Source organism: Varroa destructor, unplaced genomic scaffold (assembly GCF_002443255.2).
Source record: "Varroa destructor unplaced genomic scaffold, Vdes_3.0 BEIS01000007.1, whole genome shotgun sequence".
Classification (NCBI taxonomy): domain Eukaryota; kingdom Metazoa; phylum Arthropoda; class Arachnida; order Mesostigmata; family Varroidae; genus Varroa; species Varroa destructor.
In genome coordinates, this window is record NW_019211460.1 from 39,049,726 (window position 1) to 39,075,900 (window position 26,175).

At 39.2% G+C, this 26,175-nt stretch overlaps 1 long non-coding RNA gene across 1 annotated transcript; it reads left to right on the forward strand.

The window, feature by feature from the left end:
- The first annotated feature begins 419 nt into the window (after positions 1 to 419).
- Positions 420 to 23,487, forward strand: LOC147754692 (uncharacterized). Its single transcript, XR_015317179.1, has 3 exons — positions 420 to 1,210; positions 2,000 to 2,081; positions 23,311 to 23,487. It is a non-coding gene; the product is annotated as an uncharacterized LOC147754692 (long non-coding RNA).
- Positions 23,488 to 26,175: the final 2,688 nt, after the last annotated feature.

A 26,175-nucleotide genomic window follows, 5' to 3' on the forward strand; every position in this document is an offset into this window, starting at 1 on the left:
CTTCAACCTAAACTTTGATACATTAGCGGAAATAAAAACAGAGGATACAATTTTTGCTTCAGTAAAATTGGTTATATTTTAAAGGAAGGAAAATAATCAATATCTAGTTTATGTGCGCGAATTGATTACGACAAAAGAAATTGAGATTTTACGGTATTGATAAATGTAGAGTTCTGTCAATGCGTATTTTTTGACTCATGGACTTTTCAACTTTCGTTTTTGCGCCGCTTTGAGTTGAATAGTCACAGATAGAAAAACGTTACCTTGTCAATCTGTTGTTATCTAAATGACACAATTTTTCACCGCCCTTTTTATCCACTCGTTTATAAAGGTACGTCTTTAGTGTACCGCTGTAATAAGCTCGCTTTTTGCGTGCTGGCTGGAGAATGTAACGGATAGCCATTGTTTTCTACTTGTATGCCATCTTTTTTTGTTTGTCTTCCATTGGTCAGGAACCTCCTCGATTGAAATGGTCGTCCACGAACCGTAGGGATCAGGAGCGTCACTTCTCTGCAAGAAAGAGCGATCTTCAAAAGTGAAGGGTAGACGCGGGTCATTCATCTTCATTGCTGGCGCATTAACCTACGCACACGGACTAAGAAAGGATTTGCCCATTGTTACGCGGTTTTTCGTTGCTTAACGCTTGATGACAAGAAAAAACAGGAAGAAAAGAAGAATACTGCGACCTTAAGTATTGTTGCGATTCATGAACAGACTATTCTTTCTCAATTACTGGAGTACTGAATGATGCGATCATTTTTCCTAACGGGACGAAGACCAAGCCAGAGACACGAGGAGCTAATATAGAGAAGGAAAAGAAAGGACTTTTCGGAGGGGTTGAAGACAAAACACGCTGCTTGTTTATGGGCAATACCGCTCGAGTGCGTAAGGGAAGCAAGTGCACGAGGCGCGTGGAGGGGCGGACTTTAATAATAATATCGGACAGAAAGCAAATATCATGATATACCGGTCAGAAATTTATTATACTTGCAACAGCTCAAAGCCGAACGAATGGACAAGGAAGTAACGTACAGATCGATTGCGTAGAAACAAAAAAAAAACCATTTACCTCGGACTTCGACTAGAGATTGGCTATAGAGACTACTATAGCTATACGCAGTCTAGACAGGTGCCATACGCGTGAATGTATAGATTAATACCAAAGGGGGCAAGAGCCTATTTAGACCTATGAGAAAAATTAGGATCGCAGGTAAAGCAGAGCTTAAGATCATATGAAAGAAAGAATAAATAGTAGGTACGCTAGTAGTTATCTGTATGCACAAAAGTATGCACGGAAATGGCGAATAATGTTATCATTATATTACAAGGACAGGGTCAACACAGAAGCTACTTCACGTTTACCAGCTTCTAAATCATTTCGTTCTAAACAAGGTTTCAATATCTTTACGCTTCCCAGAGCCAAGCTTTCCAGTCACATATATAGCAGAACCACTTTTTATAAGTTAGCTTTTTACACCAGGAAAAGAATAAAAAAAAAAATTGCCAGCGGGCAATTCGTTTTTGGTGACAAGAAGCGGAAAAGAAGATGCAATATTTACTGAAAAAAAAAATTGGCTTAACCGAAGAGGTGTACCAGAACGTATCACTCAGGTGTCATAGTTGTCTCTGCGATTCTATATTCCATCTGCTTACTTGTTGCATTTTTTTCTTGAGTTAATCTGTATACTAGTAAGAGAAATGAAAGCGTGCAAAGACGAACAGGCTGGTAGTAGTGATTCTGTTGTTCTGAACACATTTACCCCACAAATGAAATAGTATCTAATCAATCTAAATATTGCAATTTCTTAAACAATATAGGCGACGAAGTAAGAAAGTATTGCTTCTAAAGTATTCCAATTTATGATATTATTTAAAGGCAAGTAAAAACATGTTGGTACGACTATGACGGCACTGGGATGTGACCACCCCCCCCACCGCCCCCCAAAAAAAAGCCAAATTAAAAAAACAATAAGTAAATTAAGTTATTTGTTTTTTTCAGAGTGGCACACAACCCGAATCTGCAGGCTTTGGAAAGCCACTGCGGCTATAAAAAGAAAAAAAAAAAAACACCTTTGAAGGCAGTATGTTTGTTTGTTCAACTTTATCCTCTATTTCGTCAAAGATTTGTTTTAATTCAGTTATTTTTTAGCATTAGAGTATGCAATAGTTCATTATTCCAATAACGTGCGTTTGTTCCTAATTGATTGCCCTCCACTATATCACAAGGGTGAATATATATAAAATACCAAATACCCCGGTCAAGCTAAGTGCGATCAATGTTTTCTAGTCGAATCTATTTATATATACTTTTATTGCTGTTACAATTATGTTTGCCCGTAACTGTCTTATGAGCATTACGTCGATGCGTAGGCACTTTAAGTTCCAAGTTTGTTTATGGCTATTTTTACGATGTAGCACAGCGTAGGGCATGGCTTGAAGTAGCCGTTACAAGGATGATACTCTAGCTACAAGTCATACAAAAAAAAAAAGGTCAGTCAATATATAATAATAAAAAGGTAAAAACGATTTTTAAGGCAAAAAACATAGCACTTAGTTAATACATTGCTAACTTCGAATAGTGTGTGCATCTAGAGCGACTGCTACTAAGACAAATGTATTCCAATGTTGGCTGGTCGTAAATAAATAACAGGTACGCAACTACAAGGGTGCATATAGATACATTTCGTTGTATAGAGTACAAAATAAGAACGGATTTATTACTAGCCAAAATAGCGGTATCGGTACTAACCGCTCTATTTTATGGATAGTAAATGGAACATTTCTGGCGACATCTAACAATTGCACATATCGTCCTGATCGTTTCTATCCACCGTTTAACATATGCATGATAGGTCTGCTAGCAAACTGTGCTTGACGATGCCGCGTATCTGCTGGATAGAACGGCAATGTTATGAGTTGAAAAGGGATATTTTGGGCTTCAGGTGTGAAACTGTGCTAGGATCGCATCAAACGGCTGAGTTCTGCCAGCGCGAGGTAGATGTATCTCGATTCGAAGATTTTCTTCATAGATCGCTGGCTAAGCTCGATGAGCATATACGTCGCGGAAACCGTTAATCCATTTGCGTCGTTATGAAATCATAGCACACAATTTTCATACGTGTACTTCTGGTATTGTTATTATATACAATTATAGACGCTATTCAAAATCCAAATTGATACATTAGTTAATAAGAAATTATTTTCTTCCAGAGTTTATCACAGCATTATACTTTCTTGGTACAATGCGAATTTTTGTGTGTGTGAAAGCAGCTAATGTCATTCTTTAATAGTTGGAAAGCTAAATACTCTGCCGTGACCTGCGCTAATGTCAAGATCTAGTCAGGTGCAGGGCCTTCGTGGAATGGCATCAGCTTTTTTACTCTACGAGTATTTGAAACCTCTCAACTTAATATGCGTTCTTGTGTACACCTGATAGATACAAACCATTGAAATGACCTTCCTGCATCTGCCGTGTCCTTGTGCAACGATCCTGCCTTGTACTTGATATGCCTTGCTTACCCTGGAACATGTATCGAACACCGAAGTGTTAGCTATCATCCGTTACTCACAGCACTCAGATAACTGAAGACAGGATTGGAGTCACGGACGCTCCGAAAGAACTTGTTTGAGGCACTGGCATTTTTATTTTTTTAAACGACATCTCTGTTTGTGCGTTAAGTTGCTCGCTGATGAAAAAGAACAGCCACACTAGCTAAAATGTATCCTGTATAAAATCAAGCGTGGCTGCTTGTATATACCAACTATTTCAGCATGAAACATGACAAACAATAATCTTATGTTAGAGTAGATATCGGTGGGACATATCAAGGCATTCTTTCCGTGTTCGAGATCCGCTGCTACGATTTGAAATCTGGGACCGTTCGTTCACATATGGTTACTCGGGCCCTCAGTAAAGACTCAGAAAATTCACGTGATTTAGAAATATGGGTTCCCTCCTGGAACTACTGCGGCAGAGGCAGCTCGCCGCAGTCGTGAAGATTCTCCTTCTAGAAATGCCGTAATCAGCTACTTCAAAAGATTCCGAGAAAACAGTTTTGAACTTGAGGTTATGTTTTGCGAACTTAACTAACGAGAAGTATAGAACTGTAGTGGAAGCCTACCATCCTCGAGGTGCGCGGGTGTTAACACTCAAGGTCTTCGTATATAAAATACTATAGTTGTTAATTCAGGGCAAGTTAATGAGGTAAAAAGAGAACTGGACAATTATATGGTGTACAAATTGAGCGGGGATCAAAGGCAAACGTATGAATACGGCCGCTTTTCCCTCACGTTATAACAGTAGTCATTGAGCAGTCACTTATGTACCGATAGTTACTGACAGCATCGTTGAATGGATGCAACTTAGTAAAACATATATACAGCTGATAGGACTAAGGGTCTTTGTTTGGTAGCCTAATGCAACTATGATCCAGTAGAGCATCATGAACCTACAAGGTTCGCTCATAACGGCTGAGGCGTACTAAGTAGCTATAATAAGCCATTCCTGTTGCATGACAGCACCCCATTTCATACTACATGAACCATCCTATAGGAAGCATGCGAGAGTTACCCCCCAAGTTAGAAACGTCACCCTTATCATTAGTAAATTATTTCAAAATCTTATTAACTTTAAAGCAGCAAAATCATTTCGATCTTAAGATTGTTTCACTGCCCTTCAAGACTTTGTAAACTCCCGTACCGAATGTTGTCAGCAAAATGACAAAGGACGTTAGATCATAATGATAGGTACCTCGATTGAAAATAAAAGAACTACGTATGTGGAAAAAAAATCTAAGACATTAGAGCTCATTGTGCCCCGATTGATTTTAAACGGCCTACCGTAGTGTTTTACAATCGTTGTCTAACGTCAGACGTATCTCGCGCAACCGCGTCACGGAGCCCGAAAGCGGAAATCGGGAGCTTACAGCGTGTGAAAATCGTGCTGCCGCCGATGAAAACTAGATCCTTAATGTTGTTTGTTGAACACTAGGCTTATCACAGGTAACTTAGTTGCAATGTCAAGCCATGTTCAATGTCGTTGGATCAATGAGCGTTCCATTTATTCGCCTTATTGCGTAGGCCACACGACATCCACAGTAGTCTTTCTCATTTTAGCAGAAACACTGGTATTTTGAAAGTTTGCAAACGGCGTTCATGCAAAGGTCTTTTGCCTGTACTTAAAATGGCAGGCGTAGATGGTTGCGTTTTCTACAGCTGCAAACAATCGACAGCGACGCTAATAAAAACCAGCAGATCTGGTGACGCCAGTCATCTTCTAGTTGACCTACTTTGATCCGTAACTTGAAATGCTTGGCATCAGATAGTGGTTAGACCCTACAGTCTATATTGTTATTTGTACCGAATTATTTTATCAAGTATGTGCTAACCATTAGAGAAGCTTTTTCTAGTGCCTGCTTTGAAAGAACTAATGGAAATAGAAACGGATTTAGTTGAACCTTTTGTGTAAGTAACAATTTTTCACTTAAAATCGTGTTTCTTAACAAAAAAAGTCAAATTATAGTTTTTCGGTCGATACAGCGTTCTCCTGCACCGACTTCGGCCTAATCAATTAGGTCTGTGGGAATGGTGTATTTCGAAAACGTGTTTGTATCCACATTCATATGGCAGATATTGCAAGCGAAAGAAATCTCTCTTTTCGTTTTCATTTAAAGGCGATTTTGCTAAGCAAACCACAAAACAGTAAGGTCTGCTTTTTTTTTTTGGAGAATAAGACGCTATTGCAAGTTAAGGTCAGTCCTTGGCAAAATCCGTACCCGCTTTCGGACCAATGAGAATGCTATGTCTACGTTAGAACTTCGATAGACGCGTGTTCCATGTACGTGATGTAACTCTACCAAACGGCGATCCCGCATACAAAACTTGAAACGCATATGTGCGTGTGCTAATTAAATAAGGCCTCTCGCACTTGATAAATTTATTCAGAAATTACTAGATAGCAAGAACTCGAAGAGTAATGTTAATAACCGTATTACATATAAGAGCAATGATCATTTTTATGGGTAATTTCGTAATGTTTGCTTCCATGAATGCCCCGACATCTTTCTGTGCACCTTGTTTACAAACGAGTAGTTTAGCATTGAATCATTGAAGAATCATTACTCTCAAGATGATCTGCAATCTGGGTCCCATCGCTGCCACTGTACAAATTTTGTACAAGCTAAAAAAATTATCTTACTATTATTGCTTGTGATTCGGCTGCATATCTAACAAGCAGATCCGCTCTCTAACTAGGCAGAAAATTATGCAATTAAGTAAGATATGCGTAAATAATGTTTGGCGCTTCCACTATGGCGTTATGTCCAGACGCTCTATTTCGAAAATCAGCTCTATTTCGAAAATCATTGATATAGGAATCGTTCTATTGCGCATAATTGGTTCTGGAAGTGTTGTTCTGCAGCCTCTAAGTGGTTCTCGACGCCTGTCCTGTCTGCATTGAATACTCACCCAAATGGTAATAGTCACTGTTGTGGCATACTTCTGTCAAACGAGGTTAAAGTTAAACTTCTATTAAAGTAATCAATGTAATGGTGATCTTGTTGACAAAGCTTGTACTATGTGATAATATAATGCAATAACAATCTAATGAATCAAAGGCACTTTGAGCAAATCATAACGAACGCTTGGAGGTCCCGGAACGTGTGACGTTGTGTCTTCGTAACATCTACAATCGCTGTTCAAATAGAATACCTTGGGAAGACTAGCTGTAAGTTGGCTATGTAAAACTTCTCTCGTCGCACTCTGGCGACCTGTACAGAGGATTCGTGTTATGTTTAAAAGTTTACCTGCTTATTATTATTATTATTATAAGTTTAACTCAAATTAGGCTACCATCTGCAGCACCCCGAATCCTGGACACCTTTTTCTCAAAGAGTGGAAACGCCTTTTAATGGAATAGCAGGAACTTTAAAATTTCCAGGCTCAATACTCGATGCCTTTACTGAAACGTCGATTTCTTAGTACTCTCTCTTATATATATATATATATATATATATCTATGTATATATATATATATATGGACGTTAAGATATATATGTATACATATATAAGGAAATGTGAAGCTATAGAGCGCATGCTGTCATTCTAGCAAGTTAACGTTGATTTAAAAAATGGCTTTAGAGCTTTTAGGGTTTTCTTAGGTGAACGCAGATTATAGAGTCGGCACGATTCGCGTTTTTTGATCTAGATTTTTCTTTGATTCAATCTTAAAAGATGTGGCTATTTTGGAAAGCTAAGTATTTTTTGCAATTCATGCTAAAAAACAGAGAAGTAACCGCCTCGTATATTCATTTCGAAACGTTACGATATACATTATACGCTTACTTTGGGGGCTATATGGCCCAGAATAAACAGAGATTATATATGGTCCTGGATTTGTCGATGTACATGACCACTCTGTTAGTGTAGCGTGTCATTTCGGACAAAACAATATAACAACAAAAATGCATCAGATTGCCAATGATTATATCACAATGGATGAATAGAATATTTATAATAGAATAGATCGTGTTGAACCCATGTAGCAATCTGGTTATAGTTCAATGGATTATTGCCATGCTTCCTCATTTCTCGAAAAAAACAGCTCGTACATATACACGAAGGGCGACAGCAGGACTTTGTGTGAGCTTACAGTAACCGTCTGTGACCCGTGCGAAGCATCGACTTTTACAACCATCTCTATGTACTTGTATATACATAATTTACGCGACAATCTGACTATATAATATATATATACGAATTATATTATATATAATAATTATATATAATATAATTCCATTTTCTTCTATTACGGTAGGTCTTTTTTCAATCGATTGGATTAAACCTGGCGATTGGAAAAAATAAAGCAAAAAGTAATGGTAACATTTATCGTCAATAGCAGTCAAAGTTATTCCAGATTGTCCACAATCGGAAGTTAGTCGATAATAATCAAAGCAAAACAAATGCTTCAAGTGGCATTCGAACGATAACGAAGCCGAAAACTTTATTCCGTTTTAAAAAATATATGTGAATTTTGTGTGGTTTCGTTGACATTTGACGCAGTCGTAATTGGCCACAATTTGCCATAGGGCTTGAAGAGTCAGCTGGAAGATCAGGTAATTTTATTGCCGTCCATTTTATTATAGCAACGTTTCGTACAAGCTATAAGTTGGAAGTAAAAAGACATTTTGCTAGTACGGCATTATAACGTACTCCACTCCAAATCCACTTACAATCTTGCTAGCTCATCTAGTTTGAGTATCTAATATATCACAAGGAGATGAGCTCGCCGTTATTTCTAATAACTAGCTAAGTGAAAGTTGCTTGATTTCTTACAAAAGTCACTTGTTTGTAGAAATAAGGCATTGATAAATATAATTATAGGTTCTGTCTTTAAGAAGGAAGCTATTCTCTATAGTTAAATCAGATACCGCCTAAGTGTAGTGCGCTGGCAAAATCAATAACTTGAACCCGTGTTTCGCTTAGCGGCCTTTGAAGTGGACTTTCAGATTGATCGAACAACTTTAAAGCGTGACTGACATGAATTCAGGAAGGACAGCTATTTAGACCGTGGCCTAAAGAGCTCCTTTGGAATTTGATAACAATAAGATGACTCGATGAACGTACGAACCAGGGTTGCGTAAGGCCGAAATGGCGTTTATCCTTGGCCAATACCCCACTTAGAAAGTCTTCCTCCACAAACTGATAAATTATCGTCACTGTGTGCGCTCTTCTTCACGTGACGAGTCCAGAATTTAAGTAACATAGGCCAACAACTACTATTGCTCTTACAATTATTATTATCAATATTAACAATTATAAACGTCGACTTGTTTTGTTAATGCTTGTTAATAAGTGCCTTAACATTTTTCGTCACATTGAGAATATATGGTGTCATCCTGTTACAGAAAGTTCTTTTGGTATCAAGGTATGTTCCAACTTTTTAGGAAAGACACATTGACGCTATAAAAGCTTCAAGTTCTCTCGAAGTCGACGAACACAGCCTGTCAAGCTTGGTCAAGAAATTTTTTTCGGTGTTGGTCAACAACTTTGGTCCTTCCGCAAAAATCCTTCGATACGAAGAAGGATTATAACACGACTGGTACGATTGATTTACGCGTTGGTATGACCATGGAGGGCAGATTCTCGATAAGATATAACTGGACGCCCATGTGACGAAAACCAAAATTGCGTGTGGGCAAGATCCCGCCTTCCAGTTCGAGACATCAGACTTCAAAGATGTCAGGCGCTCCATAGCCATATGCATGTCCTGAACAGCTTATAACTGTATTCAAAGATAGATGACCCAGCCTTCAGCCCAGCATTAACACGTGATGAGCTTACAAGGTAACTCAGACGAGCCGTAAGTAAGGTCCTTGTACGTGCAGCTATAGCTTGTGAGATTTAGATGTGCTCTGACTGGCCATCAGCATGGATACTCCTATCTGGCTAAAATTGTGTCGACAAAGAACATGCGCGATTCACAGCTGAGAAGGCATTCAGAAAGTTACTGGACGTACAAGCCGCCTACGAAATAGCAAGTATCATTACGATACGTAGCGTGCACAGAAAAAGTTGAAAGTACAAGCAGTCGTTATGGCGTAAAGGCTAAGAAGGAGTTTTATGTGTTACGTGAACGACCTGTCCATGTACAGCAAAAATGGAGGAGCGTTTAATGATAGGTTAATTGATTCGTAATCGTAAAAAGTAATCCTCTTTCACGCCCGATCAAATCATATATATATATATATATATATATATATGTTGTATGTTTTGTTCCAAATAACTCCTAAGTAGTTCTTTATGCAGAAGAAATAATAACTAGTAATTTTTTACTAAGCGTCCGAGATATAATATGCGAGAATGAAAAAATCAGTTTTTTGTAATGTAACTCTATATAGTGGTGATAATATTTATTACGAGATTAAATTCATATAAACGCCAACTTCCGCCGGCATAGGAATAAGTGGGCGCGTTGAACGTTTTTCAGAAGTACTCGAGCATAACTAATATAAATAGGTGGATATAGGTTTTTAGTTTGATTTGAACTAAGTAAGTAATTATTCGACAAACTATTATGATTATATGTATTGCTCTTTAATCCATAGGTATTAGTGTAAGCAAAAAAGGGAGACGATGTATATTTTTTTTTCAAACTTCCATGTGCTTCGTTCGCGAATCGATGCCCACCTCAGAGGGATGTTCCCCCCTGCATAAGATCGATATTTTCGCATTTCTGTTTATTAGACGGTTCCGTCTATATTGAAGTCGATACATTATTCTATACTTGCTGAGGGCAGTGCTACGTTGTATCGATAACAGTGAGGTTGTGTGAAAACATATATTAACATATATAGAAACATATATTAATGCGATGGGAAGGCTGCAGGGAATACAATGTTTTTCAGGTACGCGTTGTGACATGAGACGACAAGTAGTCAGATGACGTTTCGATTAAGCTAAACAGACAATGTCTTATCCTGCAGAAATGCTATCTTCGTAATAGCTTGACATTTTAACGAAATTTTCCTTTTATTTAATAAGCGGTAGCGAATGTATTGCGCTTTTACATGACACAAGATTTAGGTGTTATATGGAAATCGTTAACCTGTATGGTATTACTGTTTTTTTTTTTGTTATTGAATTGTGTTACCGCAAATTCTTTGCGTAGCCTGAATGGCATTCTTCATTTGCTTGTACTGATTCGCGTTTCTTAACATTCAATTGGTTATTAATTGTTTTGTATTTTTGAACTTAGCTGCATTACCATTATTCTCTAAGAATTACTACAATTCTGTTTCATTTTATGTAGTAGATAAAATTTTGTATTGATTTTTTATTAATACCTTTATTTTACTGACTTATTTTGAAGCTTGTCTTGTTTTCTATAGAATTTTCTTACTTTTTATGTTTGTTATTAGTTACTTAATTTCCTTAATTTCCCAAGAGCGTGATATTAAAACAATTATATAAGGGATAATAATAGTTTTTCAGGCTAATATTAAAACTATAACGAATGAAAGTTCCTCGAATCTAGAGTTCTAGTAAAATTATTATGCCCCTTAGGAATAGTGTTTTTGTTAAGAATCTTAGAAAGATAACGTTGTCATATTCAGTTATAAAAATAATTGCGAATTTAGCCTTGCTGTTTAATATTAAACTCTGAAACTAATCTTGATTCTCGTTCGGTTAGTTCGAAAGGAGTTCAACTTTAGAGAGAATAACTTTATATCGCGGCTTTTTTTTCCAGTCGAATTTATGCGGGTCAAATCGGCCTTGCTTTCGTGGGCTGAGCCGACCCTAATTCGCGTATCTACTATAGGCCTTTTTTATCGATTTATGCTACATCGTATGTGTAAGAGCATAAAGAAACATTTAGCGGAAAGAAAATTACATATCTACGTTTGTTGCTTGTGTTCAGCATGTAAGTATTCTAAAACGATGCTATATTTAGAAAAGTGTTTACGGAACCCCAATAAATTATCCCGACGATCGAACGTTTGAGCAGCGCAACGCCTCACAAGAGAAGACGTATCGATGTTTATTATACACACGTTTTATTCACCGACTTCTCGTTCAGGGTGTAGCGGTAACGAACTCCTATAGAAAACATCACCCACGTATGAACAGCTTTAAAGATGAGCCTTCCTTATTTCTATCTGACCTGAGGTTTATCGTTTTTATATATATCCGGTTCTCTGCTCATGCAAGAGTCTCTTTTCGGTCTGAATGTGTAATCGTGAACACCCTCGCTCAAGCCCCACCTACTACGGTATCAGACCCGGCAGTACCCCGAAACCTTAGATTTAGTTGAAGCGAGTGAGTGAATTGGCTTGCAGAATGTGCAAACAGATACAAACGACTTCCCTGAATTCCGTTAGAGGACTATGGTGTCAAACTTACGTTACGTAGATTAAGGTGACTTTCACAATTACAAATGGGTATCGTTCCTTCGTGCTGAATCAACAGTAAAAACTATTGAAGAACATTCTGGTCAAATAACGTATTATCTTCGAAATGTAATAGAACGTTGTATGTGACCTGTAAGACAAAGGTGCTGCGTGTACAGTATGCCATTGACCGAAATGTTTTCCGAAGCGTCTGGGTACATGCGCGTTTAAGTTGAAGCCAATAAATTTTTCGTCGTTCATGCCTTACCGTATGATTGCTTTGGGAAGGATTGTAACTTATCTGAAAGAGAAGTAGGTGCAGTCAACCTCAACAGCAGGTAACGAAATGATCGACTTCTCCAGATTTTCACCCAGCCTACCTTCTTTCCGCCTATCAAGGAAAACAGTATTTTTAAAGATAGCATAATTGGACCCACTGACTCGATTTTAAGAAAAGCTTTTTCCAAAAAGGCGCCGGTGGCTGTCCGCGCAGCCCTAACCACAAAATATCAAAAGTGTGGTCGCTAAGGCTAACTAATGCACGGATACCGTAAGTGATCCACATGCAGTGTCCGCCGGGACGGAATACCACAAATATATAATATTTGGGAAAAGAAGTACATTTTACGGTACAAAGACTAGCGAAGAAGATTATTCATTATCATTTTTTTTTTTGAAAGAATTTTCAGGATTGAAAAGCGGCAAACGATATTCAAACGAAGAATAGAACACTACCAAAGATAATGACACCTCTTTGCTGTAACACTCTTTATCACCGAACATTCTGACATACCGACACAGTTACCGAATTAAGGTGGCAGGAAAACAAACCTCCAATACTGCGGGAAGCAAATCTTTTTTAGATGTGAAAATCAGGAAAAATTAAGCAAATGCGTTCCCAGATGAAAAGTAGTAGATTAGAATCAGTAGCTTAAGGGACACTGATAAACGATTTTCAGCACCACAACTAAGATAGCCAGATCAGCTTCCTGGGGACTAGTCAGCACCAACATCAGACCGCATATGACACTAACACTCGTGGCAGCGAAGCCGAACAGTTACCCTCTTGTTCCACGAGCATCATTGATCGACGATTTCGAGAGCTATGTCTCCGCAGCAATTGTCGCTTATGAGACGCCCTCAGAACGTAGCGGCTTAGAGTTGACCAATGGATTTGTGAGGTGCTACAATATTAATCTTTTCTAAATGGACGGCTTGAAGGTCGATAAAAACCTGGCCGACTTACCCACTTGATTTTCCGGGCTTCTATGTCGTGAGCTGTTCAGCTGAAAAAGTGGCCCGGGAGGTATCAGTAGAAGTATTTGTTTAAAACCACAGAGAAATTGACAGTTCCCCTAGATTAGTTAAAAATAACGTTATTGTATTGCGTGGCTCGCGCATTTGCATCGTAGCAGTTTATGCCTGCCTTACAGAATCAGAGTCAACATAATAATAATTAGTATGACATAGTCGGGGTAATAGAGAACTTCATAGTTGGTGACTTTAAGGTTCACCTATATTGGCCTGAATCAAATCACACATCCGCGCTTTAGGACACGCTTGCAAGCGATAATAGATAACCAATCCAAGTTAAGTATCGAGGTTTTAAGGACATGCTGGAGCATCCGCTATTGGTGTGTTTGCAATGGACATTACCCGAGATAGAGTTTGCTTCCTCTGAAAAAGTAACTTGTCAGAAGAGGACAGATGTATACAATAACGTATGTTGATCACCATAGATCTTCCCGGGCCTCCAGGAACCAACTCCAGCCACGTCACCTATATGCGAATAATCTCCTAACACGAAATCATTAGGGTTCTTAATGCCATCAAGATAGAGAGCTACGCAAAACACTTTACCGGAATCATTTAGTCATCCATACAGCCTGCCACGCCATGCAAAACGTAGGCCATGATTCGATGATCTCTATCTATCGCCTTGCCCTGAAGAGCCGAAAAGACCTTCAGTGGAGTGGACAATTTGCCAAGTCACAAACACGACACAAGGGAACTAATACCTGAAGATGCGGGCAAGTCGACAAAAGCAGAAGCAGAGCGGTAGCCAGACGAACGGCAAACATGTGGATCAACCATATGCCCAATAACCTCAGCTGCACTGAGGAATCATTTCACTGATGTGTTCTCGACGAGTGATATGTTCCTTCGAGTAGGTCGTGTCCTGTTTTTATGATGATGAGGAACTCACGGCAGAGCACCTGCAAGCCCTCGGAAACTTGGCGAACAACAAAGCAGCCGGTCCGGCTAAAGCCCACAGAAAACACATCAAGAGCGCCCTCGTTCTTGTCCTTGCTAGATTGTACATTGAGCGTCTACGCGTCGATACCTGCCGGCTTAGGGGAGAGATGCTTCGATGTTGGTGATTCCTAAAAGAAAAGATGAGTCAACTCAGCCATCGTAATGGCCTGGAATCGCTAAGAAAAGCGTTCGCTAGAAGCTGCTTACCGGTGCGCCGACCAGAAAACTATATTCGTTTTTAGGGACCAGGAAAACCATACCAAAAAAAAGAATATGATTTCAGAGAACGCTCGACAGATACAGCATTCAGTGTCTTGATGGCGGGCAATGAAAATAACTCAACGATCCAAGAGTTCCGTATACTCGGTGTTTGTCTATTTAAAAGCCGCATGCAAATTTTAGCGTACGTGGGTGTACTATGGTAAACGCTCGTCCTGCTGACTACGACCCTACAAGAGAATTATGTGAGCATTAATAACGGAATGATAAAGTTGCCCCTTCTTTCTCAAACAATGGCCTGGCCCGATGTGATAATCTGATACCTGATACCCTGTTTCTTGCCGAATCTCCCCTTTCGGTATGTTGGCAGACTCCCGTATCTGAAACTGTTCATCTCTTTCAATGGTCACAGCTTAACCTCACACGTCACCGAAAAATGCAGAAAGCCTTTTCTGTAATCAGGCCCCAACTCGCCTTTCCATCATTCTGTGCTCACTAAATTCCCGCGTAGCGTCGGTAGCGGCTCATGGGTAAATACAATTTGGGAAAACCCTATAGGAAAGAGCTTCCAACTAATAAACCGGGTGAAGCCCTCTTTCTTGAAGTGTGGTCTGGGCCTGCATCGTATGAGACGAAAACGACTAATTTACCTCGTTTTCGACGTCCCGCTGTTCATCGACGATACGAGTTCTCATTTCCGACCCTTAGCAACCGACGCCTTCTCCAGACGTCTTAGTAGGAGGGAACAGAACAAAACGATGCATTTTTCAGCACGAGAGCGATGACAAACTGGATGCAACCGGAGCGGACAAAATGTCATGTAATAACCCGTTTCAAAATCCATGGCTTTCATCACAAATTATGTACGAACTGGCATCTCTATGCACCAAGTAAGGGGTGTATTTGTAACAGATGCGGAATAAATCTACGATAAATACCCTAGAGGCAGCTGTCCCGTGGTGTCCCCGCTCGCGAGCTTGGCATATCAATGGTACCGCAGGCTAAGCAATTAATTGTGAATCTTTAATTCTTTTGAACTTTCTAACCCTATAATTGCTACAGAAGAGGACTGTGCGAATGAACGGTCATTGCTGTTTCTATAAAATGATGTATATCATAGAATGACTACTGTTGTGTATTTTTATCTAAACGTGACGTTGAATATACAGCATCAGAAAGGAATAAACATTGTATATAGCTTGTCTCTTCCAACCCTCGAACTCCACGGAGTATTTCAGCGCAATGAACATGGGATACTCAGCCGGAATGCGGTTTCGAACCGTGGATTATGTTAAAAACTCCATCATGGTAATTACCGTACGTTGCACTGCAAAAACCAAATAGTTTATAGATTTTTACCTAGGAAGTAAATACATTGAAATGACTGAACAGAATGAGCCGCTAACTTTGAGTGATAATGTAGAGCAGTAATACCATTTTATTCTGTACTATTTTATATTTCAAATAGAAAAAAAACGACTTCCTATTTCAGAACCGCCGCCCAGATCTATTGTAATAGACGTTACTTAGTCTGCATTATGATTGTCTAAAGAAACGACAGTGACGATTTTCTTACGAAAATCTGTGTGAGTTTACCAAAATTTGTATTTATGCAAAAGTGCATGTTTAGGTGAAATGAAGTTTTCACGTATTCAGGCCTCGCTTGACGGAGAAACCGTTCGATGAAAACAATATGGATGGAAAAAATTTGCTTAATGCTAAAAATGTAGTAGAAAAAATACGCTTTTAATTTAAATATAAAGAGATCGGTGTGCTTCACCACGTCACAGTTTCGGTGGCAGGTTCCGATGTTACTGGTTACTCAAACGCAAAAAGAAGTAAGCCATTACACCATAGAAAGAAGCCTTTTTTCTGGTTTTCATATGCGTATTACCTTAATTTAGGTTTATTAAGACTCACTGTTATTGCACTAACAAAAAATGTTAATCAAAGCACATATGATAATAAAAGTTATTCACATTAACAAGAGTTATATATTTCGAGTGCTTAAATTAACGCAGGGCAAAATTTACGGGCAATTCTCTTCGAAACAATATTTTGGTGTGACTTCTTTTCTCGAATCACTGTTGACACCTCTTCGTTACGGAAAGCGTTAAAAAAAAAAACAGTTATTATTATTACTTTAGCTGGATAGCTAAACATGTATATGGTGTGGCATCGTCAAGGTGGCAAATGATGCCCCTTCTGTCCCGGCCGATTCCTTTCAGCGGCTGATTCTAACTTTATAGAGGTTTGAATCAATTATTTTTCAAGCCGCCACCATTTCATAATAAACAATTCCTTTTCAATCTCAGTACCACATATTGCATCACTTTCTTTAACAGAAGCCCGGGCTTTGCCTCATATTTTCGTCGTGTGCTTTTTCGTATAGCTCCGAAGATAGAAATAAGATCGGGTGGGTTCTGTTCCAAAAAAAAAAAAAAAAATTCGTATGGGACACAGATATCAAATACGATTTCGCAGATGATAGTTTCCAAATGACACCAATACGGACCTGAGGTGATTCAGAGAACTTGAAGCTAAAAAAATCGCAAATACTTTTTTATATGTTTTTACCATTTCTAAATATCTCATACAACATATACCGAACTGCTTTATGCCAGCATAATTAAGGTATATATATATATATACGTATTATAAAAAGACTAGCTCTATTTAAACGTATTCGTACGTCCCGCGATGGCGCAGTGGGCAGCATGTTTGCTTATTAAGCTTGTTAGGAGCCAGCTTGAGAAACAGTGCCCAAAATACTCAACTACCTACGAAGGTAAAGCAAAAAAACGTATCAACACCTCATTTGGAAGCAACTCTTCGATACTGCGCTCGTTCCCTTCAAAGCGGTAACTAAACTTAAACACAATATAGAAGTTAACACTTGAGCGATCGTTAGTTAAGAGCGTGTGAAAAGCCTGCACGAACGGTTAGTGACGCTGATCCAAGTTAAGCTCGAATTTATATAGCTAGAGGTATACTATTATTCTAAAATTTATTACAACTTTTATACCTTTAGCTCAGCTGCCTACGGGAATTAAAAATTGTGTTTTTAGAGACCCAGAGACCCTCTGTGAAGGCATAGAGCTAGAGACATTTAGACAGATCTCATCGTATTATTAGTGTACCATCATATGCCCGCAGCGTCCTTTTGCCTGTTGAAGTAATGAAAAATTGCCGTTGCTATTAGGAGGATTATAGAGCTTGAAGTCATTAGCAGAAAGCTTGCAGCGTAAATCGCTGCAGCTGGAAAAGGTCTTTGTATTAATGAGAAACAGAAGGACAGGGTCCTTGGGGCACACCCGAAAGGCATGTTCTTTTAGAGCCAACGGTACTATTACTTCACGTGTAAAACCTACGACACCCAAAAAAAAGGTGTCATTCTACTATACGAAGCACTGGTTAATTCCCAACAACGAAAAGTCTCGTTTGGTTGAACTAGAATATATATACGGAGATAGATAGATTTTTCTTTATGATATATTTAGGCTGCATTTTATTCGATATTTCAATATTCTATTCAGCTTATAGTTGCGAGTATGATAAGTCTATTGCATAGAGGTAATGTGGTACGTATGTTCTACAGCTCACTATCTTTGGGTTTATTCTGTCTTATGAAGGGCTTAGTGGTTTTAATTGAATCCTTATAAACTGAAATGTCAAGAAGGTATTATGGAAAAGTTTTTCTGCTGAAGTCAGTGCAGGCTATTTTACATTTTTTTACTATTACGTATTTGTAATTAGCTTCGTCTATCTGTTATAGATTACAGCACAAGCGTCTTCTTAGCCAACTAAAAGATATTACTTCAACATAGATGGGGTAGGTACGCCATGAAAAACCTAATTGATAATATCTCCATAAATCGAAATGAGATGCCTGAAAAGCCGAGGTTATATCCATCACAAATTTCGTGTCCGCTAGGATAATGTCTTAAACGTTTACCAGTAAAAAATGTAAAAAATTTCAAAATGTACAAGGAACCCAGTAATATGTAATGATACATAGATCCTATAACACTTGAATTGTTCATAAAATAAATAAAATATATAATATAAAAGAGCTATTAATTTCCGCGGATCTGATAATTAATCCAGATCATATTTATCTCATGTTTTTATAAGATAACAATGTAATATCCGGTTGTGTCTCCGCGACACTTGGCCTAGTATATTACGCCCAGAACGACCTCTTGAAACCCGCTCAAGGACCATCTCAAACAGTACGAAATTTTCTGGCTAACCCTGCGTCTTTTGACATCATCATTCACGATAGTCTCTTGGGAATGCTCCCGGAGCTTCTATATATAAGAAGCCCCGGCCCGACACAATAGACATTTCCAATGCCGCAGGAAAAGACAACGGTTAGACGACGATATCAGAGTAGCCAACATGACGCGAAAGAGTGAATTGTACGAAAATAAATTTATATTAAAAGTCTGCATCGGCCTGTTACAGTAAGGTGTTTATACAAGCAAATTTAGATCCAGAATGTCCGCGTGAAACAATGTTTATTAAATGATTTTTATTTGATTACGAAGAGATACAAAGATACATCTCCAGAGCCGAGTAACTTCAGCTGTACCATGCTAATTAATCCAGAGTACCATGCTAATTAATTTGATACTAGTAACAGGCACAAAAGTTGTTTGCGCGCATTGCGAGTTATTAGTATTTGATAAAAAAAAAAAAAAAGTCGGAATAGTACCAGTTTACAGTGTGGTTGGGTACAGAGATCAGGCTTAGCGTATTTCAATATATGGTGCGAAATATCAACGCGACCTGAGAACCTCTACAGAAACGTCCTAGAGTAAGAAATTATGGACTTTACGCTGTTGTCGCGTGCTAGAGATTTGCTCACAACTGCAGTAAATGGGTTGAAAAAGCATCTCGCTAAACGTTTATATAGAGGAGCTCGTTTAGCTGTTGTTATTCTCAGACGAACTTGCTCGAAGGCTCGGTTCATGGATAAAGCTGATGTTTCTTCAGTCTTAAAGAATTCTGTGGACATCGGCTGAGAATAGACTGAAACTATGTGATTTTTTTTACAACGTCAACCAGTATGCTGGTAGTTCGTTTCCGAAATACACAAACTCTGTCTCGGTATTATATATAGGAGAAAAACATGTCGGTTTCTCAGTTACGTGTGCAATCGGCCCAGAGAAGAACCCGTCATATTACTCGCTGAGCTATTGGTAGCGTCTACGGCATTATCATTGCACTTCATAATAAAATGAAGACTAAGAATAGTAGTAGCATGTTTTCGACTTAGTTGTACATTACATAAAGCGCACACTAAACGTTTCCAAGGCCAATAAATATTTTTATTGAATTTTGTTATGCAATTGTGTTGTCTATTTGATAAAATAAAGCTGCAAAAAACTGTTCACAGCGCCTATTTTTACCGACTCACTTCACGATAAAGATGAATCATAAGAGCGATGTAGTTTTTTTTTTTTTTTTTTTCTAGAATAACTCAATTTTGTCATAAATATATTGAAGCCTTATGTCCGTGCCCGAGAGTCCAGTGCGTTAATATCTTTCAAATCCGCAATGTCTTCAAAGAGGATAAGCAATGTTTTGTTGGCAATCTGTACGAAAGCAGCGAAACAAATCACGGATTCTTGAGTGTTTAACGTTAAATAGGCTTTTTTCATGAGTCGTCACGACCTGGAGATATGACAAAAAACAGAGAAAATGTACAGTATTTGAAAAACTGCTGAGTACTTTATGGATCGCTGTCTTTTTGGGAAAACAGTGATCCAAAAATCCGAGTCATACATTTAAAATGAAAACAAGGCTTAGAAAAATAGCTATAATCCGTACTGTTGCTGAAGACCCTGGCAGCTTGAGGTTTTTTTTATGCTCATCAAATCTATGCTCATCAAATCTATGCTATTATGACAGAGTTTCATTATATTAGGCAAAAAACACGTTTATTAGCTATAAAGGGGAGAAGAAAAAAATTAAGGGCCCTCTAAAGGGCCTATTGTTAGGAAAGTTAGTTCCTCTGTAAAGTCATTGGAAATGTACTATCAAAGGCAGCAATATATGTCATTATACAAATAACGTACATGAGTGCTTCGACGGGACCATAAGCTCGTCCCAAGAAGCGCCTATACATTTTTGAGAGCGCCGTAAATACGGATGCGTAGGACGTATTTCAGGTGTTGCTTTCAAACTTAAAGAATTATCACGTTAATAATGGATAGTCATGCAACGCGAGATGTATGCCGTTAGTGCTGGTCATAACAAATGCGATTTTTGCTCCTCTAATGATGTTGGCCTAACTCGAATTGGTGCGGGGTCGACAAAACAGCTCCATAGTCCTTTTATGAAACTTGTGACGGTTAACTATGGCCTTTAAAAAGGCAATAGGACAAACTCGTTCACAGCGACCCCGCTAAAAAGGAGCGAGTGGTGATTCGCCGCCAACTCACACACATAATCGAAACGTGCTGTATCAAGATAGAGGCATATGACGAATTCATCCTTTAATCCGTAGTCACCTTCGCACGTTCCATTACGAAAAGGGACGAGACGGTCATCACAAACCGAAATGTGTAGCCGCTCCCGCGCATCGACAGTGCTGGTCCTGGTATTCGCTAATTAAGTGTCCTGGATCTAATCAGCGAGCACTGACAGATTAGCGTGAGCCCAGGCTGTCAGGAAAAACGGCGTCCTTAACGGAAGGGGTAGTCCACTAGGTTAGGGGCACGCCATTCGGTCTAACCAGTGATTTGGGGGAAGTCCTGATATACCATATGTTTTCCGTCTACCTTAACAATGTCATATTTTGCACGCTAGATTTCGACACCCGCATGACGTACTTGCAAAATGCGCTCGGGGTCATGTACTTTGTTAGCCTATAATTAAAAATAAAGAAATTCACTTTTTTGTCATAGACGGTGAGATATCTAAGCCGTAAGGCCACGTCAGATGCTCGGACGAGCTGAGTAGTATTTGAAGACGAGCTTTTAGATGGACGTCAACAGCATTGAGTTAGAGCCTGTGCTAGACTAGGTAGTAATAGGTTACAAGTGAGCCATCGTATACACTTGCTTTAGTATCACTGATGCGAAGGCTGAATGTTTTTTCTCTGAGACTGAGTACTTAGTTTTTATGTGAACTGTCAAACTGTTCTAATCGTATTTGCATGGGTGCCGTTTTAAAGTAGCCACCGACAGTATTGTACTGAAGTGCCTAAAAGCGGGAGCAAACCTCGGTCCAATCGAGTCGACAGCAACGCGGGCGCTCTGTCTCCGCTGACCGTACCGTTGATACGGAGCAGTGACATCAATTTAAATGACGTTCGGAAGGTGCAAAGGAGAGATCCTGTGCATGGAAGTTTCCAGGATAGAAACGGCGTAGCGCCCGCATCTCTACGTACATAATTAATGACAATCTGCCATACAGAGTCGTGGGGGAAAGGTGATGTTGCTTCACATGTTTTCCTGTCCCAAACGAAAGAAGCCATCAACTTGTGTCTCTCGGGAAAGACGGCTGGGCACGTTAATCTCCGAATGACGTTGAAGACGCTAAACGAGTTAAAGCAGGGGACGTGGAAGATAGTGGCCCGGTATGAGGTCTGTCAGTGTCAGACTCAGGAATTAGCGACACGCTGCACAAGGTGTTGGCGGTAGAACGTTTCTTCAAAAATATAAGCCTAGACTCCATGGATTTTTCTTGAAGTCTTTGACAATGGCAAACCACGTTGTTTGCCTCGTCCAGCTCGTGGCGGTTCGAACGACGACACCTTCTACTGAGTTCCGGGTGCTAGAAGCTTTGCAGTACCCCCTTGGGAGTTTCGGTGCGATCGAGGCGAACTGGTGACCTGTTTCACATTGCGGTAGGCGACAAGCTGCCTCACACAAACCAGCACATTCGGACAGCTGTCGCGTATCCGTAATGCAACGGTCTGATGGAACGTATGATTTGGATGCTCATAGATAAGTTACACTTTCCAGTTGGAGGGGGCCGCAGTCCGCTTCAGTAGCTGCTACCTTGAGTGGGCAAGATTCCTTCTAAACAACTTTTTGGCTGCTGGGTGCTGCCCCGAGAGCCCTCAAATGAGGGACGCAGGGAACCGAGATGATGCTGAATTTTGCTAAAAGAGGCCGTAACAGATTAAAATACGGTTTTAGTAAAAGAAGTCTACCCTCCAGAGTTTGGGGATACCAGGAGGATGCTAGTCAAAGCCAGTTGGACGATGCCAATCTTGTGCAAAAAGTAGTAATCTTACTACTACGAGCTTTTTTTACTGTCGTAAACAGACAAGTGCCACATAACCACAAGATTCTTCGGCCTCGGGGATGTCAGATGACCGTAAATGTGAAAGATACACATACAGTCATCTATCGGCAAACGAATGCAGACATGCGCGCAGCAAATATTAAAAATATCGTGATTCTTAAGCAAATGCGATTCAGATTAGGGCAAAAAGGGCTGTCCCGTGCCGATGTGATTGAATCGTATATATATGCAGAATGGAACTAAATTGAATCCAGGTGCAAATATTTCAACGAACTTTTCTGCGTGTACTAAAAGTCTCATTACTGCACACCACAATCGTAACTTCGATTCAAGACGAGCTAGTCATCTTTCAAATGTTCTTTTGCTTAAAATATCCCTTGTCAAGCCATTTTGGTATAACCTAGTTAAGTTGTCGCTCAAACACGTTACGTTTCAATGGAGTAAAATTCCGAGCTGGTAGCTAACCAAAGGTTTCTAAAATACAAAACCTCATTTGAGTTTACGCGGACGCTTCATGTGGTAATTAATAGTCTCCTCTTTAAAATGGTCGATAAGATCTGTGTTAACAATCATAATGTATCAGAAATGGTGTTTTGTTTCACTGTGATAAATTTTCGAATATTTCAAATATGAATTCTATCGGGCATTTTTTAATTTGCCTCACGAACGTTTTCGTTAAATTTTTCAGATGCCGCATTGGAACTGGCAATAACGTAGACTATCGATTTTGGGAAAAAAAACAGGAAGTTTCCAGTATTGATGAGGATTCATTAGGGGGCGAGAATCCTTTAAACATACCTTACATGATGACATTTCAGGCCGCTGGTAGGCCGCTCTCGAAAGCGTCGTTTCTGATCCAACGATCGACGGGGTGAGTGTAAATAGCCCATAAATGTATACCGCAGCCAATACTGCCGTTCAACTTTGCCGGCAATCGCCAGTACAGAATTCTATTCCTATAGTTATAGGTTGTTCTTTTATAGACCTTGTTAATGGCCAACTCGTAGCGATCTTATGTCTTATCAGTGTGATACTTCATTTGTATCCAATGTCGAGTAAAGCTAAACTTCAACACGATAGATCGCCTTCTTTGCGTACGTACTTACCAGTTTGTCACCATTGTTTTATATCATATATGATGTACAGATTAAGACAATTATAGCTATCGATAGAATACGCAGTGTTATATGCTAAAAAAAAAACAGGTCATGCTAAATTTGCTCCGGACCGCTAAAATTAGCTAATTGACACTGTGTAAAATAATGAAACGTGGACGTATTTCAAATGAGAAGGCAGCGACCCTGTAGGAACTGCGGACCAATGGAGTTTGGGCAAGTCTGTCAGCCTTTATGCGATTACTGTGTAAAGTATGTGTCGTAGAAGGACGTTCGAAAGAAACCGCTGCCGAACGTTTTTCTCTTGCAGGCAAATAACAGTCCATCCTCGTTCCATCTGCAGACCCACGGTGAGCGTAAATTTGAGCACGAGACGAGTCGGCAAACCCTCACGGTGTCAATATATCTGACAGCCAAATGTTTCAGTTTAATTAATTACTTTTTATCTGTTTTTCGATTAGAATAATTGCTAAGCGATACTTAAGTACGCTTACTACAGCCTACTTGGGGAGGAAATCAATGACCCATTGCCTTCTAGGCCAGTATAGGGGATAGGGAATTTTATATAATTAGAGGTAGTGAAAATCAATCATTGTGTTTAATCATGTCCATAGCACTATACACACATCGCTCAGTTGAGTGAATAGCATACCCGTGTACGTAATTGTATTGACAAGAAAATAAAGGACACGGTGTTTTAAATACTTTTTTAAACAGCGGCATACCTAAAAAATGAAGTTGTTGTACTGCAACATTTTCAAACCTGAATCATAGGCTTATTTTATGACCTTTGTATTAAAATGATGATTACTATGGATGATTAACCGAATCGCCCGTATTTGAATCTTCATTACACAAGATTATTTCGATATTAGGGGCTTTTGTTGGTGGGATCGTTCAATTAAGGAAAAGTGGACGAGCCCTCTCAAATAAGTTCCGTATCGCACAATGTATGATTGATTTACGGTGCTGCGAAGGTAGTGAACATATTGTGGACGTTAGCTCGGCTAAACGCATTACGCCTTCCCAACAGCTAAAAGAGTCGCATGTAAACAGAGGGAAACTTCTTAATTTACAGACCTCGTAGTTGCATTCAGCGGCATTCACGCTGCGAAACGAAAAGGTCCACCTTGTCCACAGAATACATGTGACCTTCGTGGGTGCATATGTGAATCAGACTAGAAATTATGCCAGTAACGCATTTGATAGCAAAGCTTAACGTGATAACGCAGGTCTGAATAGCAGACGAACCTAGACAGACAGTATCGCTAGCGACTAATGTCTTGACAGGTCTTATTAAAGTAAACGGTGACACTTTTCTCGGAATAGCTATACTACACGTACTAATTTTCGATTGAAAACAGAGGTAACCTACGGCTGTGTAGCGTATGTTTTATATGTGAGGTATCAACATTGCGATGAGCTACGCCACACAGTATGAAACCTTACACGCCGCCCTGGTCATCTCGTAGCTCGATATTTTTGCAGGAACTTGAAGCATTTCTATGATATTATCTTTAGAAATACGTGTTTTCTGTAAACTCATTTCGATTAATTGTATGAGGACATTTTTTATCATAAGAAAAGCATGTTCTTCACTAAGTTTTGATATTTGGTTTCAAAATTTCTTCAATGTCAACGGTCATTTTTTCATTGTCCATATATAAGTAGCTAGTATTATAATTATTAACAAAATACTAGTTTGCAGTATCTGATTTACCTCAAACAAATAGAGTTTTCGTTGCAAAACCGTACGTTTTTAAAAAATAGACTAGCAAGATTGATTCTCTCAGCTCAAGATATTGCGAACGTAAATGGCGTTATATGCGGCAGCGTGCGTATCTAATACGATTAATGACTAGTTACAGTAAACAGCGTTCATTACTACATAATTGGATATCGCTGAGGCTCCTAACAGACTCTCTTTGTGGAAACCCTTTGTGAATGCTACGTTGGCTTCGTCCTACGAGCATGAAACTTACATAGTACGTTATCGGAGCCGTTCAGTTTTATTAATTCGTAATTGTTTTTTTGCGCTGAAGTTTTCACGCGCCTTCAGGCAAACTGCTAGATAGAACTAGTTGACTTTATAAACCAGTGTGATCTAAATGAAAACACAGAAAGCCATCAATGCGGTACGTTCTTCAGTAGAGTTCCTGGGAGAAACCGATAAGAACACATTGTAACATGCACTTTTAATTGTCTAGAAGAACGGAAAAATCGTTAGGTTACGGTAAATCATTGAGCCTTGAGAAGTGCACTATATATATATACATATATATATATATATATATATATATTAATTCTATAACGAAATAAAACAATGTTGAGCTGGATGTAACGGTATCGACCCGCCAGCTGTTGCGAGCTTTCTAAACTTTAACGGCTTACTATGAGTACGGCCGGGCTATCCAAGCGAGACATTCAATAAGTAGCCA